Genomic DNA, 22,121 nt, shown 5'->3' with positions numbered 1-22,121 from the left:
CTAGGAAAAAAACAAAGTGCATTGCTTAAGGTAAATGAAAAAAAAATAAAAATAAGAAGTAAGGGGCACCTGGGTGGCTCAGTCGTTAAGCGTCTGCCTTCAGCTCAGGTCATGATCCCAGGGTCCTGGGATCGAGTCCCACATCGGGCTCCCTACTCTGCAGGAAGCCTACTTCTCACTCTCCCACTCCCCCTGCTTGTGTTCCCTCTCTCGTTGTCTCTCTCTCTGTCAAATAAAATCTTAAAAAAAAAAAAAAAAAAAAAAAAGAAGTAAAAGGGTGGAGCCTTTCAGTATTTCTAAATGTGTGAGTCCCAAAATGTTGATGGTAGCTGCATTAGATATTTTGGTAATGATCTTTGTCACAGTCTAAAAGAACTAGTCATCCCCCTCAGCGTGACTCACCAGAAATGTGCTCAAAGCTTCTCGTGTTTAATACACATGGAAAATAGCACATCCACCTGCTAATGGAAGCCCCCTGAAGTGGTTCCCTGGGGATCCACGGGTGACTACGTTGTTACATCTTCCTGGGAGTGGCTTTTTTCTTTTTTCTTCTGGAAGGAGGTCAGAAGCCAAGAGGCAGTTTCTGTCCTAGAACATACTGACCCCGGATTGAAACCTATTACAATTCCAACCCCTTGGACCCAAGTCCCCTGAAAGGAGAACTGTCCCCAACCTTCAGCAGGCAGGCTCAACTTGCTGGCAGGACAGAGGGAAGATATGTTGGCAGGAAGGGTCAGAAAAGGGCCTCATGCTATAGTCACACACCCTGGCTCAGCCGGGTTCTTTGCAAATTGCCACTGATAAGCTGTTGCTCTGAGCTTTGTCCATCACTCATGATCATAAACCTGAGGTACATTTGGTTTTATCAGGATAAGTAGTGTGTTTTTCATGGCTTTGCTGATGGTTATCCATACTCAGAAGACCCTGAAAACCATGAGCTGGCCGCCCCCATGAGAAGGATCCCAAATCCCAGTTTCCACTGAAGGAGACTCCAGCAAAGAGTTTTTCGGGGGCTTTGTGCTTATGTGCTTTTTTTTTTTTAGTTTTGGTTTTGTTTTGTTTTGTTTTAAACTGGTTAGCGCTGTTCACAGAGTCCTGAGGAGGATTTTTGCTCTGAGCCCTGGCTCCTGGGACAGCACGGCCCCTCCACCACATCCTGCCTCCTCACTTCCTCCTCGCCTTTCCCAGCTCCAGAAGCCAAGATGGGAAGTCTCTCACGACCCTGTGGCTTGGCCGGGAGGAAGCCTGAACTTGATACAGCTGGCTTTCCTGGGGCCTGGGGAGAGTGTTTACCCCTGAGTCTGTGCTTCTCTGCTCACCTATTTTTAGACGGGTGCTGCAGACCTTCCTGAGGGCTCCCCCACAGGTCTCTTTCGGGGCGGGGCCGGGCCAGGGATGGGCCCCCCGGGCCGACGGGACTGTTGCACACCTGAGCAGGGATCCGGGCAGCAGTTAAATGCGGTTTGCTTTAACGTCAAAAGGAAGAGAAATAAACACCCTAAACCGACTCCCTGCCTGTCTCCCCAGAACAAAGGTCTGAGTTTTCTCTTCTACTTCAGCAGCCAGCCGTGGAGGGGAGCTGAAGACCCGGGACCTGGAAATGTGCTCACATCGGAGGGGCAGGCAGAACGGCGGGACGGTCGTAGTCAGGACCGGGCAGGGCGCTGGGGCCACGCCTCGGCTGAGAGCTCCCCTCCGGCGACCCTCTTACCACACACTCCCTCACCCTCGCCAGACCACACCGGTCCCTGGGCTCCCGCACTGGCCACCTGCTGCGTTGGCGGAACTGTCCTTGATGATCTGCTCTGTGCCCTTCGCGACCCAGGTCGAGCGCCACCAAAGCCTCCATCACCTCCGAACAATCGATGCGTGGCTGTGACCCTCACATGACGGAGCTGCGTCGAGGGACAGAGACCATGTGTGTTCGTTTACCCTGGGAGTGTGCCCGACAGTGTGTGTGTGAGGCGGGGGTTGGGGGACATGCGGGGATGCGTGGCAGATGGGGCAGGAGGTGTAGCTGGGGGCCGGCTTGTGAAGCATCACAGGTGCTCCCACAGAACCCGCGTTCAGTCAAAGACGAATGAATGAACGAACCCATGACATGGGACAGAAAGTTAAAGACACAGTAAATAGCCACAACGGGAAAAAATAAAACTAGCTCATTCACGCTCTTGGTTCTATTTGGGCTTATAAAGCTCATTAGTTTAAGTAAGACTTTAGGAATTGACTGTATTTATCAGTTCAAGAGACTCATGGCACCTAAAGCAGGTGCCAAGTGCTACAAGTGCAAGATTAAAACATAATCATGAGATGTGGAATACACTGTCTCTGACTCATCACCGGTGTCGGCCCCACCAGGTGGAATATCATCTCCATATCATATCAGACTTGACAGTAGAAATTAAAACAAACAAACCGGAATTCATAAGCTGGCAATGGCCTTTGCATGATCCATCACCAGTCACTCAAGCGTGATATTTTTGTGATGTCTGATGATGTCTGTGGATCACCACAGCTTACTCCTGCTTAGTCCGGGACAGGCAGAGCAGGAGGGGTCGGGCTGGGAGGGGGGTGGGTGGGGGAAGATAGGCAGCCGGGGAGCAGTCTAAGCGGGGGGGGGGGGGGGGGGGGGCAAGCTGGAGAGGCAGCGGCAGGTGGGGCTGTGCCCTTTCTGAGGTCAGGCCTCTAACTGTCCTGCCACACCGCTCCCACACCTGTGGGCACTTGATAAAAAGAACATGTCCCCTCCCACCCCGCCCCTGTTTGAGCTGTCTCTGTCACAGAGCCCCATTTTTCTCGGGGGTGTCATGCTGACTTCTTCCTCTCTGTCTAGCTTCTTTGGGTGGCTGAGTCCTCCTGCCCAACACTTGGATTCCACACTTTCCTGACTGCTTCTTTTCCGACTCCTCTGTCAACCCCACACACCTTGGCCCACAGGAAAGCCATGTGCTCAGTCCAGGTGCCCAGGAGTCTGCCCTCTGTGGCCTGGGGGCCCTAGGTCTCCACTTGACTAATGAGGGAAATCAGACAGGCATGAGGTATGACCGCAAAGCAACACCAGAAGGCAGGATTTTAGAGCCAAGGGTAGAGGTCCGGTGGCCAGGTAGGTTCAGCTTGGGGGTTGAGAGTTGGCATGGGGGCCAGAGTAGGCCTGACCCTATGACTGGGAACAACCCCTCAGGAAGGGACAGTCTCTCATGGCCATGAGCATGAGTGTTACCCCTGGCCCTGGTCAGGCACTGTCCACCTTCAGATGACTCTCCAGTTTGGGTGAAGAGGACCTCATGGTTATGCTGCCCCACAAAAAGGATCTTGAGTTCTACAGAATTCTGGAAAGATCACTAGAGCAATGATTCCTAACCCAAGGGTGTAATCAGAATTACCCTAGAAGTTTTTACAAATCCACACGTCAGGGCCTTACTCTGGACCTGGCAAATCAGAATCTCAGATGGCTTTGGGGTAGGGTGGGCAAGCACCTATGATTTTAGACTCAGATACAACCTGCCACTCCTTCCGCCAAGGTGGGTACCATGTTAGTTGTGCCATTTTGGGGCCAGAGACCATGTCTTCTTACTTTGTACTTAGCACAGCTGCTCCCCCATAATAGACCTAAAACAATAGGTGTTGAATGATTAAATGAATGAATATGTGAATGAATGAACAAACACTTCTGGTGACTGAAAGAATGGTTGATTCTGTCAACAAACACAGGGGAAGAATCAAGGTTCCCATAATAGATTTTAACTACAGTTGTAAGTAAGCCTTCCAGTTATCCATTCATAAGAACAGCTAAATATGACAACACTAATGTGTATTTTATCGACTAGTGTGGCCGGGAATATATGGTATTACTGAACAAAACAAGGATTTGTATTAACATCATAGATGAGAGTGTAAAATGAAAGAAGGCACTCTACCTAACTCACAATTAATTATATAATCTGAGGCTTAATTCTGGCTTTGGAAACAATGAGAACCGTAATTACATGTCTAAAGCCCAAAATGGAATCCCACAAGTGTTTGACAAGCAGAACATAAGGATGATGGAGTGGTTTACCCATGAGCTTGACCACAGGGCAACCCTGGTGAGTCACGATTTCAGGCTGTGGTAGGATTTCTCATTATCCTCCATTCTTCTATGGTGAGTATATTGAGCTCTGGGCCACTTGATGGATGTGACTCTGTTTGTGAATTCAGGCTGGCCTGCTGTCTTGGCGGATCTGACCCATATATAGAATAGCCATGCAAATTAGCATGGGCCTCTGGCCAGAAAAAATTAATCCAGACCTAAAAGCAATCAAGTAAAAGGTGTCAGAGGGCAAACAAAGAGGGAAATATGACTGGGAACACCTGGCCCTCTAGTTTTCAGGTTTCCCTAGCTCACCACCTTGTGATTTTTTTTTTCTTTTGTCACTAGAAAACCCACAAACGGAATAGTTGGTGGAAATCTCCAGATACTTATGGGGTGAGAAAATAAGTTCACATTGAAAGTTGAATTGAGGGATTCGGAGAGCCTCTCCCCCACCCCCCCAGGTCTGGAGGGGCCTCCGGGCCAATCCTTAGTGTTGATCTCAGCGCCCTGTTGTGTCTGGCTAGCTCTGACTAGCCACTGGGTGGTTCTAATCATCTGTTTTACGCTGTTTGTCTGTCCCCCCCATTGGACTGAAAGTTCCTCGAGGCTGAGAACCATTTCTGTCTTCCCCACCTGACTCCCAGGGTGTGGCACAAGCATTGGACAAGTACTCATTAAACGAATGGATGGATACTGCATGGGGATCCTGCCCCAGCCTTCTTGTGACAGGAGAAGGCCGAGGGCCTGCCGGGGCTCCCTGGCCCACAGTTTACAACACGCTTTTCCTTCACAGAGGTCCCTGCTGGCCCTGTGGCTCTCACCTCCCCCCGCCCCCGCTCTGCCCCAGGATGCTTGCACCTCCCTGGCAAGCTGCCCGGTGAAGCACCACCCTGAAACATGGAGACAGGACGGGAGAGGCACAGACCCACCTGAGAAGGAAACGCAGGGGCCGAGGCCGAGGGTGGGCTGGATCCAGAGAGGCGATGGTGAAGAGAGAGCCCAGGAGGGAGTCCCAGGCTGGAGCGCTGAGGGGCTGGAGGTGAGGCAATGGGCAGAAGGCCAAGGCTATGGAGAAGGAGACTGACCACGGAGGTGCCCTGTTCCACAGAAGAGACCACTGACCTGCCTTCCATAGGGGCACAGCTGATAGGAACAGCGGTAAGAATAACTAATAGTTACGGAACTCTTGCTACGTGCACTGTGTGGAGTAGCCTCCTTGGGGGAGTAATTGACCCATATGAGGGACTGGTAATTGTCAGAGGTTAGAGGTCAGAGAGGTTTGATGGCCGGGATGGTATTGTCACCGGAGAGCTGGGAATGCCTCCGGTCTCTGTCCGTCTTTCCTCCGCGCATGAGGTCAGTGTGTAATGACACACAAGGAATAATGACAGGATGGCAATCAAAAGACCACTTTATTGTTATCTCCCAGTTGCCCCAATAGAGAGCTCACTGGATAATCTGGATCGTATCCATGGTTTAGACTTAAGGCCAAACAACTTAACATCCCCACCCTCCATCAAAACAAAATGAATCACAGCACTAGCAAATGAAGAATGTCTGTAGAGCACCCCCTGACCTCGCTGATGAAGCCAGCAGTGTCCTGGACGAGGTCGATCAGAAGAGAGACTGCCTGAGCACGCGTCTTCAGATGATGGTGGCCTGAGTCTCGCCGTTCTGTAAGCCTCTCTTCTGCAGAGGGGAACGATGTCTCACAAGGAAGGAGCAAGGCCAGGATGCAGGTGAACAGGCAGAAGCATGAAGGCACGGGAGGAAAAGCATCCCTCCCCTATATTAATAATAATGATGATGATAAATATTCAGATGAGATCATTTCCAGAGTGCATTTAAGTATATTGGTCAATCTTTTTTTTTTTTAAGATTTTATTTATTTATTTGAGAGAGAGAGAGAGAGAACATGAGCAGGGGGCAGGGGCAGAGGAAGAAGCAGACTCCCCACTGAGCAGGGAGCCTGATGCGGAACTCGATCCCAGAACCCTGGGATGGTGACCTGAGCTGAAGGTAGATGCTTAACCGACTCAGCCACCCAGGCACCTATATTGGTCAGTCTTTATAACTATCACCTTCGGTAGCCTATTATTAGCCTTAGAATAAGCAAACTATTTAAGAGATTTCTCTAAGACCACAAACCTAGAAAGTGGCAGAGATAGGGCTCAATATCAAGAGGGCAAAGCCCACCAGCTTTCTGTCTGCCACATGGGTAATTAAGTTACTCTAGCTGGGAACACGAGTTGAATGTAAGGTCAGGCCCTGACTCCGTGCCAAGCATCCCAGCCAAGCCTTCTCCCTCCTATCACCGGTTCTTCTAAGTGTCTGTTGGCACCTTACTCTCTCTTCCTTGCTGGCTCCCAGCAGGGGAAATTCTCTAACAGGCTATACTTTTCCAATGTATAATTACACATAATTTAAAATTTTTCCAATAATGGATTAAAATCCCAAATATAGAGGTTAGTCACTAGTCTAGGATTTATGGCAGTAAGCACCACCTAAATATATTGGCAACTTACTGTAAATAAAATAGCATGGTCTAGGTGCTGAAGTTAAACAGATCTAAGAATACGGTTATTTATTACAACAGAAAGAAGTCAGTTCAAATTACTGAGAGAAAACATGGATTATGTAATAAATGATGATTAACTGACTAGTTAAAAAGGAACTTTATCTTATTTCTTGCCATCAGCATATAGATGCATCAAATATTTCAGTATAAAAAAACAAAGCCACAAATGTATGGGGTAAAAACATGGATGAATATTCTTACAATCTTGGAATGGGGAAGGGGTTTTTTTCACCCCAAGATGATACTGATTCAGCATACAATTTTATATTTATTTTTTTTAACTTAAATTCAATTGGCCGACATATAGTACATCATTAGTTTCAGATGTAGTATTCAACTAATTTATCAGTTGTGTACAATTTTCAATTTAAATAACATTTAAGGAGAAATCATGAACTGGGAAAAATTAATTGCAAGCTGTATCACAGACCAAGAGTTATTATCTTTCCTATACAGGAACTCCTATAAATCGGTCAAAGGAAACAGGCCCATAAAAATGGGAAAGGATACATATAGGCTTTTCACAAAAGAAATACCAAACATATGAAAATATACTACGCCCTTAATAATAAATAAATAAAATAGTAAGTATGGTCATACAAGTAAAACAATAATTAAAGTGTGCGTGTGTGTATGTGTGTGTTTACTCACCAAATAGAAGGAATAAAAAGGCTGAGAACGCAGCGTTGGTGATGTGCTGGGCAATGACTATTCTCAGGCACTGGGAGTTGGAAAGTGAATTGGCATCCCTTCTGGAGGGACGTTTAGTAATATACACCCCAGTTTAAAATATATACACTAACTCTTAGCGCAAGATTGCCAATTCAAAGAATTTATTTTGATTGTGTTAAAACATATGCACTGCACTCTAAAATTTATGATTTTAACCATTTCTAAGTGTCCAGTTCAGTGGCATTAAGTACATTCACACTGTTGTGCAACCATCACCACCATCCATCTGCAACACTTTTTTTCTCTTCCCCAAATTGAAACTCTGTGCCCATTAAACACTAACTCCCATCCCCCACCCCGGCCATTGCCCTTGGCAACTAGGTTCTACTTTCTGTCTGTCGGAATTTGACTACTCCAAGAATTTGTTTGAAGGAAAGAACTGTACAAGAGAAATATATATATATATATATATATATATGCTCAAAAGATATATTCATTCAAAAAAAAGTATTTCTGAGGACGTACTATAGGCTAGGTGGTAAACAAGACAGACCAAGGTACTTGTTTTCTGCACAAGTTGTGATCCAGAGAGGGAAGGTCGAGCACAAACAAGCATGTAAGCAGTGAAGCATTAGGTTTTTATGCTTTTATGAAGAAAATAGATTAATGTGATAGTGATTGTGGAGGGTCCTTCAGCTAGGGCCGCAAGGAAAAGGCATCTCAAGCACTATTTACCATGAAAAACAAATTAGAAAAATCTGAACAGCTAAGCGATATCCCTGGTAAGGCTCAGAGTCCACCTGGCCGGATGTCAGTACATGTCAGTTCACCGTAGACTCTAAGAACCTTTTTCAGAACTAACTCTGATCATTCGGTGTGCCTTCTGGAGACTATTTTCCCCGAGAGAAAGAGGTTCCAAGATTGGAGGGGTAGAAACTAATCCACCAGGGTACGTGCCGGTGCTGCTTTATTCCGAGAAGGAATGTAGAGCTGACAGTTTCAAGTGTTTGATGTCCAGCCCCTCCTAAAACTGTAAAATAGCAGCAGGCCGATCAAGAGGCTGATCTAAATCTTTTCTCTGTGGTTTTACTTTTATTCTGGCAGCCTGAGCGACGCTGGAAAAAAAATTACAGTGTGTGCGCGGGAAACATACTCTTCCCTCTTTCTTGACTAACTGACATACTGGAGAGTAGGCGGGAGTAAAGGGCAATGGCGCCGGTTCTGCTGTAGCCGAAATCCATGGAAGAAATCAGCATCAAGGGCCTGGCCTGCCCTCAGCCCGAGGCAGGAAACTCAAGGGGAATATAACACTTTGCTCCTAAGTAATACCACTGGAATAAAAGCATGTTTGGGATGGCTTTTGGCTTTAACTTGGAATTTCTGTTTCATTGCTTCCAGAAAGAACTTTTTTCCCCACCTAAAGTTCTTAACTTGTATTTCAGAAATTTTTGTAGCTGTCTAAATACGATGTATACAACTGGCCTTGAATTAAAGCCGTATGTCCTCAGAGTATGCCGAAGAAAAGATTCAGGATCTGTTTTAACAAGACCCTAGGACGGCAGCTTTGTATAAAAGCCACAGGCTAGAGACCTCGCTCCCTGACTTATTAGCTGTGTGTTCTTGAGTGGATTATTTGACCTCTGATTCTGTAAAAGAGGAGGTCACCCGAGAACTTACTCAGAGGGGTTTTGCAAGGATAAGGTGCCAGAACGTGAAAGGCACGGTGCTAGCACGCGATACAGCTGTCTCCTTTCCTGGGCTTCCTGAGTCTGGCATTACCGGCACAGAGTAGAAAAAGACGAAAATGGAAACCCAAAGTTTATTTTTGTCCGAGTAACTTGGACATGGTCCCACCGATTCCCCCTGTTGGTTTTCAGCCATACTCCTCTCGTGCTATCTCCTACACTGAATTTCACCATGAATTGGAGCGTTATCTTCAGCTTCAAAGGGACTTAGACTAACCAGAGCATCTGTAGATAACTTGGGACGGTGCAGGAGACTCAGACCCACGGCAGTGGGCGGGGGGGGGGGGGGGGGGGGGGGGGGGGGCACGACAAGGGACTGCTCAAGGATCTAGAGATGTTTCAGCTGGGAGAAGACTCTGAGGGGACCGAGCGTTGTCTCCAAATTCTTCAAGGATAATACCATGTGGAAGAGAGATTAGATTTATTCTGTGTGGCTCTGTCAGTGGAGACAGATTTCAGTCTTATATATAGGAAAACTCTAGTTAAAAAAAAAAAGATTGTCAAGGAAGGATGCTATCTTCTGAGGTAGAGAGCTCTAGCAGGACTCTATCACAGCATAGCTAATCACTCCCTGGGAATGGTGCAGGGAATTCTGTATCAGAAAAGAGCTGGATGAAGTGCCCCCTAGGGTTCTTTTCCAGGTCAGGGAGGCTGTAATTCAAATAGCTACATAAGCGGAACATTTTGCTGCAGGAACGTCAAGAAGAACAGCCATGGCGAGGTGCAAGGCACGTTCAGGCACGCACATATTCTGCTTATGTGTGAACTGTAACCTTCTAAAACAAAGGAATGTCATGCATATTGAAAAAAAGGGCTTTTTAACTGCTAGAAATGAAAATGTTCATACTTTAGACTACCGTCTCATATTTTATAGGTTCATGCAGACACGGGGGCCAAATGAAATGAACCAAGATCGTAGGCATTAAGTTACACTTTAATGTTATCTTTTTTCCCCTGTGATTTTGACACAAGTGATTAAAAATGAACCTGGACCTTTGACCTACTCTTTTGTTTTGTTTCTTTTTTCCCCCCCTATTCACCTGTAAACCTCTGCTGATTTTCATAGAGCCTTGGTCAACTGCTTTTAACAGCTAAACATTAAAGCCAGTGAGAGCATAAACAGGAAGCTGGTGTTTAGGTGGGAGTTCCTAGGAATTTTATACTACTGACCACAGAGGCCAAGAGAGAAAGGAAATAGGAAAAACAGTGTAAATACCTGGGTGACTAATGACTTTGCACAGCTTAGCTGGCTTTTCTGAACATAATGCGAAATCTCTTCTAGGGGAAACACCCTGAGAAATTTTCAGGACCCTGCAGGGCATCGAACGGCAGATACATGGGTGTTTACTGCAGGCGGTTAGTTGGTCGGTTTTGTTCACCGACTACCGCGTAGAAAGATTTTCTGCCGCTTTCTCCAAGTGATCGACTCCATTTGCATGCGTGGTGCAGGCATTTTGCCGAGCGCCGAGCGCCGGGGTTCCCAGGCCTCCGATTGTAAAGGATTGTAAGGCCACCCCGTCCCTCGCTCACATGGATAGCGCCTAAGAGGATTTAGAATCAAGTGGGCACATTTGCACGGCCTTGTTCTGAAGAGGCAGCTGGAGCGCGGGCCGGCCGGCCTGGCGCAGCCAACCGCGGGTCCCGGGGGACGGCATTGTCCTCCGAGGGGCCGCCACGGGGGCTCCATTGTGCGCGGAGCAGGCCTTTTTCTCCTGCCCTCTGTCTCCCCCGGGCCTCCTCCCCCACCCCCCACGCAGGCTTTTCTCTCAAGCTGCCCGGATCCCCCTGCTGCCGCATTTCCAATGCAGAGGAGCGGGCAGGGCTCCGGGCTGGCCATCTGCACGCGGAGATTGACAGCGGCCCCGGAAGGTCAGTGCCTCAACGATTTCTGTCTGAACAGCAGGCCACCCAGGCCTCCCGAGCAAAACAGGGACATCTGCTCCCCTTAATTTAGAACACTGGTTCCAATTTCACCGGAGCCCCTTGCTTAACGCCGCGCTCCGGCTCCGGGGGAGGGGTCGGGGAGGGGCCGAGCAGACGCGCCGCCCGCCCCCTTGCTCCCCCGCTTCCCGGCTCCCCAGGCCCAGCAGCTGAGTCTGGCTGGGGGTCACCCACGTGACCCGGGTGACGTCGTGCGGGGGGGAGGGGCGGGCGGAGGGGCGCGCTGGTCCCCACCCCACCCCCCACTCTGGCGCCCGCGACGCCCGATTCGTCCCGGGTCTGCGGAGGCGCGGGTTGCGGCGCCCCGGGAATGGGCCGTGGGCGGCCTGGGGGCGGCGATCCGGCTCCGCGGGGAAGGTCCTGCGGCCCCGCCGCCCTGGCCCTCGGGCAGCCGGAGCTCGGGCTGCCTCAGCCTGGCCGGGAGGAACACGGGGAAGGGCAGGAAAGTTTACTGCACCGAGAGTGGGGAATCCAGCTCAGCCCTTCCTGGTGCAGGACTCTGGGCTGGCAGTTTGAAAGCCAGCGGTCAGAGGGCAAGGCCCAAATCCCGCGTGGACGGCCGACATCGAAACTCATCCTGCTTTTGCTGTTTTATATTGGGTGAAAGGATGAGAGACCTGCATTTCTGATTGTCCGCCACTAAATCCTAAGCTCCTTGACCGCGAGACACTGCATCTTAAGCATATTGCGTCTCTCGTTCCTAACACAAATGTTTGGAGACTGAATTAGCATGTGAAGTGGAGGTGGACCATGTGAGCACTGAGTATAACTGTTCTCATTCTTTATATGACAGAAAGCGAGACGTGGTGGAGAATGAACCTGCGTTTACAGCTCCGTATTAGTTAATTACTTCCCTCCCTTCCCTTTGCTCCTTTGAATGCGCCTCGGTGTGCCAGATAGCAGGCTAGCCCTACGATGCGGCCACTTTGTGAGGGGTGCTCTGTGCAAGTCAACAGTTAACCGGGACTCTGGGTGTTAAGTGCAGTAGTCGGGCGCCTCCATCTAGCCTCCAGAGAGAGCAGGAGGTCTAAGTTGAGTCTGAAGGGTGAGTAGAAGCTTATTAGGAGAGGGGCCCTCCACCCACACAAGTCCCTCTGCATGGATTTCCCCCTGACCCTGTTTACCTCCTGCTCATTTCTTCAGACCTCAGGTGAAATGTCGCTTCCTTGGTGCCTGGACAAACCCACATAAAGCCATCCTGTTAAGCGATCCTGTGACCCCGCACCCTTCTCATGATGAGTACAGCTGGGCAGTTTACCGTCTCTGTTCAACTGTAAGCTTCTTGGAGCAGAAACTGACCTTTCTGTTGGTGGATAGACTCTCGGTATCCAGCACAGCGCCTGCCCCACAGTGTTCCCTAAATATTTGGTGAACCGATGAGTAATCAGACTTTCTTAGGGAAAAACCCATTCCCGCATTTTCTGTTGTGGATGCGAGGCCAGATTGTGAGTACCACGTGGGAACAGAATGACCTTTTAGAATGTATTATTTTGTGGAATTCGGCAGCTCAGTGATTTCAGAACTGTCTTCTGCAGAATCAGTGTGAGGTTGCTCCTCCTCAAAAAGAGCTACCATCATGAGACAAGTTTGGGGAAGACAGGAGGACACAGAGCCTTCCCTGTGCACCTGCACGGAGTCCTAACCCAGATTGCCTTTTTTCCAGGAGCCTCTAGTAACATTTTGCAGCTGGGGGATATGGATGAAGCTAAATGATAACTTTGCTGCACCATTCCCCACCCCCCACTCCAGGCCCTGAGAGGTAGAAGGAGCTGTTGTGGGGAGAGCTCAAGAGATTAATTTGTCACCATGAAGGTTGGCTCCTTCCATCTGGTTTCTTTGTTACACCTTGGACAGATTTGTTCCTTGTGTTTCCACAGCACGGAGAGAATGTGGTTGGAGAGGCTTCGGTGGCATCTTGCTGTCTGAGCTGGAATGCAGCTCTACCTGCCACATCTTAGCTGTGTGACTTTGAGGCAGTTCTTTGCCTCTCTGTACCTCAGACACTTCATTTGTCAATAGAAATAGTGATATCTAACTTACGATGTTTTTAAGACTTTAAAAGCTCGCGTGTGTATTTAGAATTTTCCTGATGGATATAAATTTTATTTAATTGCTAATGATTAATTAATTAAAAATTAAATATCCGACCTCTAATAGGTTAATTGAACTAATTAAGTCTCCTGTTGGTGGAGCAGGATCACAAAGGACCAGGGCCTAAGGGAGGAATTTTTCTCTGCTTTCTGCCTTCTTAGCTCAAGTGAAGCGTTCTGAGCATTCATCATTACTTTTCCAGCTAGAAGGATTCTAATTCTTTAACAGCATTTGCCGAGCAGGCCCTCTAAGTAAATTTAAATTGTGATGTCATTATACTCTATTCTCAAACAGAGGAGTGGAGGATGTATATCAAGCTTCAGAAGTTTTGCCTACAGTCAGTTTTCCAGGACTGACTTAGTAGCCAAGTGCTAAGTTTCTGAACAACAGGGTTATGATCCAGAAGTCCGTAGTATTTTAAATAATAGAGATCTGCTTACAATGAAAACCTTGTCTCGTTTGTTGTAGCTTAATTTGACCGTGAAAAAAATCAATACTGGATTCTCAGAGAAGAAAAAATTTTCAGGGCCTGTATGTTAGACCACAGCGTGAAAATTCACATTGTCTTAACATTGCACTTAACTCCCCAGCATAAAAGAAAGCAGCTTCTGGAAACTCAGAGATACTCGGAAAATGAATGTAGAAATGATTTCTCACTCATATGTATAATACCGACAGTTTTACTCCTTCAAGTCTTTGTTTTCCATGTAGAACATTAACTTAAGTAGAATTTGATAGACTAGATGTTTGGAGTGAATCTGTTTTCAGATGTAATCTTCGATGCACTCCTGAAAGCTTTATACTTTATACTTTGAAACAGGGAGCAAAGGACATACTTTTTAAATGTTGCCTCGAGGGGCGCAGGCTCAGGTGGTTAAGTATCCGCCTTTGGCTCAGGTCATGATCTCAGTGTCCTGGGATCGAGCCCCACGTTGAGCCCCATGTCGGGCTCCCTGCTCAGTGGGGAGTCTGCTTCTCCCTTTGCACCCCTTCCTCCTGCTTCTTCTCTCTCTCTCTTTAAAAACAAAACCGTTGCCTCTGTTCATGGGTAGACTCTCTCCATGCCCAGAATGGTGCTTGGTCCAAATATCCTGACATCATTTAAATCTTACAGGGGTTCACTACTCAGAGATCAGAAATTTGCTCAAGATCAAAAGATTCTCTCTAAAAAGAGGCTATAAAAGCAACATCTAGTTTTAGATCTGAAGTATGCACTGGGCACCCCTTCTCACCTTTGGGCATCCCCCTACCCCTTATTCCAGCCATGGATTCAGGCTCCGGGCAGCCTCCTGGGGGAGCAGCCTGCCAGGGCCTTGCCCCGTGCCCGGCCTCACACCTCTGCTCAAGCGTCCCATCCACCCGGAGATTCTCTGAGCTACATGGGGCACAGTGCAATGGGGCACATTGCACTGACGAAGCCTGAAACAGGGGAGTAGGTTTGGGGAGCAAACCTTTGACCTACAAAGCATAAGCCCTAATGGATCCATGCATTCCTTTTCTCCCCCCTGAGATGGACGGCCCCGAGATGTCTTTCCTACAACTCAGGCAGGACAGAAGGAGCCAGCAGCCACTTGCCAGGAGCTGTGACTCATCCTCGTGTTGGTTTTCCATCCTTCTCTGCTCCGTTCTCCTCGTCCCTCCCTCCTCCTGTCTGGATCACACTCCACGCAGTAAAGTATTTACGCTCCAGCCTTCGTCCTGGGATCTGCTGTCTGGGAGACCCAGGTGAAGTCATTTCGGCATGACTTTTTACCAAAGGAAGTGATAGTGTCCAAACGTCTTCACACACACAGCTCCCCCCATCCCACCCTCCTCCTCACTGTGAGCATCTCCGTCCAGTTACTTTTGAGACGGTTCGTGGCGTCACCTCTCTCCTTTCTCTGGATATGGCGGGGCTTAGTGAGAGTGAGGAGTCGTGGCTGCGGCCTCTGCTTCGGCCACAGCAGGACCCAGGGGGACCTTTGCCATCTGCCATCTGGCAACTGGTCAGCCACGCTGGCCCCCTGCTTTCATCTGCTAACTTTAACCTGGCTCTCTTTAATTTTTCCAAGCTGTATTTTTAACTTCCTCCGAAGTTTCTTATTTGTTCATTTTATCTTGCTCTATTTATGGATTTGGAGAGCATAAATAAGCAACGATTAGTGTGGGTAGGCCTTTAAAAACAAAATCATATGGCCCACATGTCCCAGAGTCACGTATCACACTCTTACCATGTGACAAAACTTTGAAAATGATAAGAAAATCATGTTTTGTTTTGTTTTAAGTAGCAGTGGGAAAACTTTATTGTCTTCATTTGGAGACCGTTTATTGAATTTGTTTAATCACTAATAAGCCTCTGGATTCCTGTCTGCCTCCTGATAGGGACCTGCTATATTGGTACGGTTTTTAGGGGTGCTGTGCTCAGGGGCGTGCCTGGACATCACAACCAAAGGAAGAGACCAAGTTTTGCATCTTACTCCTCCACCATGAAGACGGAAGTATAAAACCTGATGAGTGCATTTGAGTTCTGGAAACAGCATGGTCCACACCTGGGAACGCTGCTTCAACCAGAATATCATTCAGAGGTTAAGAGCTTTTAGAAAGTAACAGAAAAAGGACAGTTTCTGCATCAGGTCTGGGTTGCGGTACTACCCCTCGGGCCATATAAGCTAAATGGACTTCTGGTAGTAGAGGGATCGGTGCTGGGAACAGAGGTCATGTGGAGTTATTGGCAAGTCCCAGTGGAAGAATCACAACACGCACCTCCAGGATTCTGGAGCCTGGCTGTGCCATTGGCAGCAGAGAACTCTACAACTTTCTAACAATGGCTCTTGCGTGCTCTGGGGAGCCAGTAGGGAAAGAGAGCTCCTAACCATGGGAGACCACCTGACCATGGGACCAAACCAGCCCGTCACGACTGGGTTCTGTCAGAACCGCCACATCATATCGTGGGGTAGGCCAAGGACCAATTCACTGTAAGACTGGACTGGTGCTTCTGGAATTAAGCACAAGAAGGACTAGGGGATGCAGCCAAGCTGTACAGGGGCTCCATGTCACCCACTGTTACTGAACCAACATCTCCCCGTCAGCTCACACCTCTGACCATACGGAGGATCCTTTCTGATCAGTTGATTGAAGAGGAGGGGTCTCAAGCTTGCTGGATGGGCCAGATCTGTATGGTGCAGGCTGAAAACAGTGACTGCCCCATGGCCCCGTTCAAGGATGGCCTTGAACAACAATGGTGAAGGAAATGTTCAGGTGGTGTTCCTGGTCATCTACGTTGTGTTGAAAGAGAAGTGGCCTGAGGTTAGACTCATGGGCTGTAACAAATGGCTTGACCGAATGGGCAGGGGCCTAGAGGGAGAAAATGGGCAGATTAGCAACCAGGAGGGGTCTGGAGTAGCCATTGCACGGACCTGTGAGAGGGCCTACTGTGGGAAGATCTTTGTATTGCCTGATAGCGCTCACAAGAGGGAGGCACTAAGCATGCAGGGAGACAAAATGACTGAGCAGTTAATGGCACCCAGCCTCTGCCGTCGGCCGCTTCGAGTCTTGACACAGCAGACACATGGCCAAAGAGCCATGGTGGCAGGGGTAGAGGCTATGTGTGGGCCCACTAGCCTGGACTTCCACTTACCCAAGTTTTTCTAGCTCACGCTGCTGCCAAATGGCCAACATTCCAGTAGCAGAGAGCGATACTGAGTTCCTAATATAGCACCATCCCTTAAGGAGACCAACCTGACTCTCTGGCAGGCTGCCTACATTGGACATCTTCCAACATGGAAGAAACAGCAATTCATTTGAACATGAATGGACACATATTCTGGATATGGATTTTATATTTCCTGCTCTTAGGCCTCAGGTAGCCTCCACTATCCAAGGCTTAAAAGGTGTTAAATCCACTGTCATGGAATCCAATATAACATCACATCAGACCAAAGCATTTTTTCAGCGAAAGTTGGAATGAGCACATGAGGCCACTGTTCCATCTCACGCTGTATGTCTCGGTGCTGGCAGCCAGCCAGAGCATAGCATAGACAGACCTGCTGAAAACTTACCTGATGTGCCAGCTCAAAAGCCATACTTCTTAGGGTAGGGCACCATTCTTCAGGATCCAGAGGAGACCTTAAATCAAAGACCTTTAAATGCCACTGTGTTCACAATGGGTAGAATGCAGGAGTCTTGCAACCAAGAAGTAGAAGCAGAAAAAGTCTTACTGACCATCCCTCCCAGTGACCTACTTGAAGAATTTGAGCTTTTTATCCTCACAAAATTGAGCTCTGTGAATTTTGAGGTCCTGGTTCTTAAAGGGTGTGTGTGTGTGTGGGGGGAATATTCCTGACAGGAGACACAGTGATTGCCTCTGTGAAGTGTAAGTGTGGCTGGTCCATGGATAATTCCAGCTCCTTGCACCAAGAAGCCAATAGGCAGGAAGAAAAGTCGCTGTCTTGGGTGGGATCATTGAGCCTGGTCATCAGGAAAAGGCAGGAAGATACTGTTATGTACAGGAAAGGGAGGAATAATGTAGAACCTAGGTGACCTACTTAGGTACCTCTTGGTTTCCCTACTCCAACTTTGAAGGAACTAGACCACAGCCTGAGAGGGGCATGATGGCTGGTGGCCCAGACCCCTCAGGGATGAGGGATTGTTCTCATCACCAGGAAAACCACCAAGCTCAGCAGAGATGCTTGTTGAGAGTGAGGAAGACCTTCAGTGGATAACAGGAAGGAGAAGATGAGTATCAGTTGTCACCCTGAAAGCAGCCATAGCATCAAGAGCTATAATTCATCTTACTAACCTTCCTCTGTTAAGTTCCCACCAGGAACAGAAGCTCACTGGTATCTTGGAGGAGCTTTTTCCAGAACCTCTAAGAAGAGGAGGATCCAAGTACTGTAAGCGGTGGACTGTAGTGGATGCTTTGATGCCCTATCCAGATTCCTATTTGAGAAGATTCCTATTCAGGATTGAAGGTCTTTTCCTCCAGCTCCTGGGAGCTTTGTAAGAAGATGGCCCTTAGCTCTTAGCCTATAGGGTTTGCCTCATGTAAGGAAGACTGTTTGGTCATCTGAAGATCACGCCGCTTCCCAGGGACAACCTGCATTAAATGCTCCTCTTCTAATTTGGGACAGTTCTAGAAGACTACTCTCAGTCCAGAACTCCATGTGGGTTGACTGATGCTTTTACTGAGACTGCACTACGTCTCAACTTCTCCCTCTGTTAATCCTGCTTTCCCCCTCCCCTTTCCCAGTTGATCCCAAGAGCACTTCTTAATAAACAGCTTCCTTGGAACATGACCCATAACAGCCAGTAAAACTTGGGTTAGTACCAGATGAAATAGTTTTGCGTTCAAAGGCTGGGGAGCCCTGTGAATAAGGAAACTTCAGTTATAAAAAGTAGTTGATTTTATTAATATCAAACTATCATTATGAGTCTCTTGCTAGTTGCCAGTTGATTTTGATCAAATATACATATATGTAGAAAAGTGTACTCTTTGTGAGAATTCCTGAGTACATTCAATCTAGGCATATCTCACTTCAGATGCCAGATTTCCAACTCTGATTTCAATTCTTTGTTTGGATTTTAGCCATTGTGTACGAGAGAATGCATTTCGCCAGAGCTAAGTAGCTGCAGACATTCCTCAGGGTTCTGATACATGGTCAGAAACTTGAGGAGAATCTGTGGGTTCATATATTCATCTCTAGAATCCTAAGGGTTGGTGCTTCCTTTGCAGGCCTGGTTTGTTTTTCAGCTCAATCCGTGCTTGAAACTGAACCACACTGATAAAGCAAACGTTTAATAATTCAGATATCTGCTGAGCTTTGCATTCCACGGGCAACTGTAGAAACTCACAAACATGATTCATTTTTATGAAACTCTGAATCTTTTCTCGAATTAGACCTTATATTCACCCAATAGTAGCTTTCTCTCCCTGTGGAGGTTTGGGGGAGCTCAGGGCAGATCAGGAAAGAGGGATCGGTGTATCCCCAGGTGCTATCTGTTTGCTTACATTTTCCTTTAACGCTGGAGCACCTGGACAAATCATCAAAGCAAATTTTTCTTTGCCACTTTAAGTCCATGTCTTGTAAAGCTCCATCTTGGGAGACTTGGGGAAAAGAACGAGGTGGTTCCTCTGAGTTTTGTCATGAGCAAAAGTTATCAATCAGAGAAAGTAGTTCAGAAAGCCTCTTTAACAAGTTTGCCCAGCTTAGCACTCTAACTGTGCTAAATAGGATAAGCCCCCCACCCCCACCCCTGCAACTTCTTCTCTACAGTCTATATACTGAGTGTCAGGAGGGGACAAGTATAAAGAAAACGTATGCATGATCATTTGCTGACCCTCTTCATGCAATTAGCCCGAATGGCCATGTTCACAGGCGGATTCTTCTGATAAATGATACAGTGGAAGTTGGGCACACATGCCTCCTTTTTTGACTTAAGTAAAGAACCGACAACTTTTTCCCCTTTTTATATGGTCCTTCTGAGGCAAGTGAACTAGGTTTTCCATTTGATATCACACATCCCAGATCTTTTACTGGAAGGGGCATATGGGGCTAATCCATCGTGTGATGTTGACCTTGCATGTGGCTGCAGGGGGGTCACGCCTCCCCTTCCCTCCCCCACTTCGCACCAGCCCCAGCTCTGCCCTTCGTGGTTTGGATGAGCCCGGCAGCTCTAAAAGTCTCCGGTTAGAAGGAGTGTAAGCACAAGCCCCCTCATGCTTCCCAGCTGTGAAGCTCGGACACGTGAGGGCCGGTAGGGGTGAGGGCTGCTGAGCGTGGGAGCAGTGGGTAGGGTAGACGTGGCAGGAGGACGCAGGGAGAGCCAGGCAGCTGGGGCGAGCGATGTAGCCCGGGACTGTGAGAGCCTGAGTCAGAGCTCCCGTCTTTTGGGCCCACATGCTTTCCCAGTTAGGTTAGGTCATCTCCCTCACATGGACTTCCCAATTGATTTAGCCAGCACCAGGGGAGCTGGTTTATGAGAATACTGGGCCCAGCCCTCCTGTTTGCCTCATCAATATGCATTTCGATGTCAAAATACTTGCAGCAGTACTTTTCCTCTTCCTTTCAAAACCATCTGCACTTTCCCCTGGACTTTTCCATGGAAGAGCCCCTGTTGAAAATAATAGTAAACTTTTCTAGTACTGGCGCCTTGGTCCTCTTCAGCTCTGATTGGCCATTTGATGGGCCATCTCAGCCCTGGGCTTCTCCCTGGCATCGTGCCAGATGTAGCTAACTCCTCTTGTGTTCACCTGTGCAATAAGGTGATGTCCCCCACCTGACGTTTCTGGCTGGAATTGCAGACACTCCCCCCATACTCAGATCCCAAAGAATCTTCCGCAGTTTCTTCAGGTCTGTTCTGCATTAGAATGTAGAATGGCTCCCTGATGAATACTGTGTGTAAGCTCCACATGATCAGGGACATAGTCCTTCTTTATCACCACCGTTTCCTTGGCTGCAAGCACAGTGCTGGTTCAAGGGCGACCCTCAGACAGTCTTTGCTGAATAAGTGAGTGCTGACGGGCACTGTGCTGGGCTCTGAGCATGCAACTGGCAGAGCGATCCCCGCGCGGGTGATCGGAGCCGGGGATGTGGGGAAGCACAGAGACTGATGTTTAAACAGATCATTTCATTCAGTACAACATTTTTAAGTGCTATGAGTGCGGGGTGGAGATCAGGGAAAGCAATCCAGAGATGACGTCTGTGCAGAGTCCTGAGGACAGTAGGAATTTAGCAATCCATCTACACTCCTCAAGCTCCTCGACGGGGCTATTTGCCATCTGCTCTCCTTCCTGCCCTTATCTTTTTAATCTAAGTTCTCCTTGCTCCCCAGCCAGCCAGCCCTTCTGTTCCAGGGAACTAATCTACTTTCTGTAACCCCCGAGGACTGGCTGGATACTGTCTGGCCGCTTTCGTCCACGCTAGCCTTTCTCTGTGCATATATGTTCATTATATCCCAAAAGGTCTTCCTCAAACCCAAGGGCTCTAGGCAGCCTTCCCTAATAAATTCTCGTCTGATCCCTGTGTTTCCCTCCTACTCAGGGCTTAAGGTTTTAGCTTGTGCGGTCTGATTCTAAGAACCCAGATAAATCACGCAGGCGCTGAGCATGATTTGGATGTCTGTAGATAAAAATCATTCAAAGGAAGGTGTCAGGATTCTCTTCAGGTGCTTTTATAAAGGCAGGAAATGTAGGGCTTGCTGCACTGCATCTCAGTGTGGAAGTCAGCACAGTAGAAGGTGCCCACCTCCTTAGCCCAGAGACTCCTGGTGTCCTCAGGTCAAGACTTAGTTCTCTCTATAAATCTAGCGCTGTTTAGAGATATGAATATTTGGGGAGAAGTGTAGAGGGGAAGTATGTTAAAATAGGTTTTATAACCACTATCAAATTTCTATATTTGACTCCCAACTGTGTTATAGATTCTTTAGGAATTTTCCATCTTTGTATCCATATAGAAGAATAGTTAAGGAAATAAAACTATAATAATAACTTGATAATTGTGTATAGTGCTTTACAGTTCACATCAAAAGGAAATGTCACCTCCTGAATCTCCAGGAGAGTTGCCCTCCCCTTTCTTTGTGCTCCCCAACACCTCTCGTGAGACCTCTAGTGTGGTGCCCTCAGTGAAGTACCCTCATTTATGTTCCGTGCCTGACTCCTCAGCAGAGAGATTTCTTCAAGAGTGGGGAGTTTAGCTTTTTCAGTTGCACGCTTTTATGGTCCGGCTCCTGATAAAGCACAATATGCTTTAAAAACACCTAATAGATAAATAAATGAATGAGTGGGTACTGAATAAATGAACGTTATTTCTACATTAAATATTTGAGCAAGGCTTGTTATATTCCTATTTGATGGTGATAGAATAAAGAAAAATAAGAGCAGATAAATCTTGCTGATAACAGTGGAAAACATATTTGTGGGAGAAAGTTTGGAGTTGTCGGTGAAATTAAGTCTCTAAATTTTCCTTAGAGTTCTTTTATTCCCAGAATAGATACCAGTGAGTTAGTGGTTCCCATTTGCGACCTTAGGTCTGCAGAGTTGAGAAAC

General features: G+C 47.7%; 1 long non-coding RNA gene across 1 annotated transcript; it reads left to right on the top strand.

Moving 5' to 3' along the window:
* The first annotated feature begins 347 nt into the window (after window positions 1-347).
* LOC135364479 (uncharacterized) lies at window positions 348-7,152 on the top strand. Its single transcript, XR_010411666.1, has 3 exons — window positions 348-1,918; window positions 4,866-5,230; window positions 5,502-7,152. It is a non-coding gene; the product is annotated as an uncharacterized LOC135364479 (long non-coding RNA).
* Window positions 7,153-22,121: the final 14,969 nt, after the last annotated feature.

This window comes from Mirounga angustirostris, unplaced genomic scaffold, assembly GCF_029215605.1.
Source record: "Mirounga angustirostris isolate CCGP_5_RB_7025 unplaced genomic scaffold, mMirAng1.0.hap1 SCAF_5, whole genome shotgun sequence".
NCBI classification, from domain to species: Eukaryota; Metazoa; Chordata; class Mammalia; order Carnivora; family Phocidae; genus Mirounga; species Mirounga angustirostris.
This window is presented reverse-complemented; position numbering and strand designations above follow the sequence as displayed.